Consider the following 2,190-nt stretch of genomic DNA (forward strand, 5'->3'; position numbering starts at 1 on the left):
ACGTCACCTGCCTGCCCACGCTCCACGCTGCTGCGGCCACCAGCAGCCGCTCCAGCCTTGCTGGTGAGCACAGAAGGTTTCTCCAAGAGTCCTCAGCGTCTTCCCCTGGTTTCCATCAGCCCAGCCTCGCCTTCCCCACGGCCTGGAGGAGGCGGGCGAGGGGCCAGGCACAGGCCAGCAGCAAACCTGGAGCAGCCACCTTCACTCTTCAGACATGACCCTCCAACACGATAGTCTTTAAGCATAGAGTGTATAAACATGCTGAGTATATAGTTTTCCTTTAAAATCTTGTTTTTTCCTTCTTTATAGAAATAAATACTTACTTTGTTGGTTATTTTTAAGGGAATTTTGCAAGTCTCTGCGCCGTTGGTGACATCTCCGCTCGTGGGTCCAGGGCCGGGTGCTCTCTGGGGTATCGGAGCTTTGCTGGGTGGTTTGGTTTTTTGCTGGTCGGGGCATCCCTTGCTCCTCTTGCCCCTGGGTTACGTGTGTCCCGCAAGGTAAACGCGGGGCGGGGAGCTCGTCCCCAGTGCCGGGGAGCTCGTCCGATGCTGCTCATGGGGGTGTGGTGGGATGCGGGTGTTTATCACAGGTGGTTTTTTTGGGCTCCCGCATTTTGTGCGTACAGGGAACAGTCTTCTCCTGGAAAGCTGCGGTCGGTGGAGGAACAGAGGTGCTTCAAACGGGGGTTATGGCCAAAAATCCCTACCCTGTTTTGGAGGAGGCAGTGTAGATGGGATGAGGGGTGAATGAAACAGTCTCCCAAGATGCCTTCTGGGGTTGGAGACCTCCAGCCCAGCACCAGCTTCAGTGATTTGGAAGCGACTTTGTTTCCTATCAGGATCCCCGTGGGCTGTTGGTGTGCTGGGAGCCCGTGGCTGAGGTCTGCAGCTCTTGTGCCGTAGATGAGGAAGGTGGTCCAGGAGGGACCAGGATGGGTCTGCAGCCTTTGCTCTCTGTGGGGGATGCTCCTTGGCAGGCCATCACCCTGGGAGGGCTGGAGGAAGGGGAGTTGATCTGGGAAGGGCTCTCTCCTCGCAGCCACACTGGCCAACACGCACTGAAACCTCCAACGATGGTCCAGAGAAGAGGACAATCCCCCAAATCTGCTTTTTCCACTTGGCTCCTCTCAGCTCAGCATGTTGGGTCCAACCACGCCGGGTTGGGGCTCAGGGCGCTGGGGGGCTGTGGTTAAGGCTGGTGTGTCCCTGCTGCTGGCAGTGCTGTGATGGGTGTCCCCCATGGCGTGGACACCTCCTGGCACCTTCTCCCCAGGCTGGAGGGCTGGAGACGCCTGACCCTGCCAGATGCCTTTCAAAAGCCTTTTCCTTTGGAAAGAGAGGGGTTCTGGGGGGCGATGACATCCTTGCAGGCAGAAGACAGCCAGAAGACAAAAGCAGAATTTAAAAAAACATCCGTGGCCATAGATGAGGGATGTCCAGGGCAGCTGGGTTGGTATTTTCACCAGCAGCTTTGGATTTCAGGACAGTTTGGCCAGGATTTCTCCTTCAGGCTGCTTGGGGAGGCGATGAGATGGCAAACATGGGTGTCCCATGCCAGTCCCTCTCTCCGTGTGGGACAACTCGCTCTGGAGGAAGTCTGAGTGGGTGGTGGATGTTGGTGGGGACAGAAGCACGACCTGTGTTTCCTGGTGAACGAGGATTTTGGAGATGGTTTATTGCCTTGGCAGGAAGGTTGGAGGGAGAGGCGGTGAGGCTGGAAACCTCTGGAAGAGCGACCATCTCCGCTGGTGTCCTCTGGCTCCTACGGCCCCCGAGACGCATCTGGGTTTGTGCTGTCTTGGCTGCTGGTTCCTGGGCAGTATTTACCCAGGTTTGGGGGCCCCTCTGCCAAAAAAATGAGATGAAAACGAGCAGAAACCCTACAGGAATGCTGGGCACCATTTCCTCTGGAGGAACGGCCTTTCCCACCCCACCTCCACCACCCCACGGAGAAGATGGGGATGCTCCAGCCATGACGCAGCGGCACCAAGCCCAACACTCTGCAAAGAGCCCACAGGGAGCCACCCTCATCTCCTGCACCACCAAACGGCCAAAAAACCCTCCAGAAAGAAAGTTTGAAGAAAAAGCGACGTTCCCCAAACAAGGATCCTTGGCCACGAGCAGCCGTGGGGATTTGAAGCCATCTTCCCTCCCGGGAAAGAGGGGGCGGCTGAAAAATTTCCTTAAG

The sequence above is a fragment of the Buceros rhinoceros genome, unplaced genomic scaffold (genome assembly GCF_000710305.1).
Source record: "Buceros rhinoceros silvestris isolate BGI_N320 unplaced genomic scaffold, ASM71030v1 scaffold24968, whole genome shotgun sequence".
Lineage (NCBI taxonomy): Eukaryota > Metazoa > Chordata > Aves > Bucerotiformes > Bucerotidae > Buceros > Buceros rhinoceros.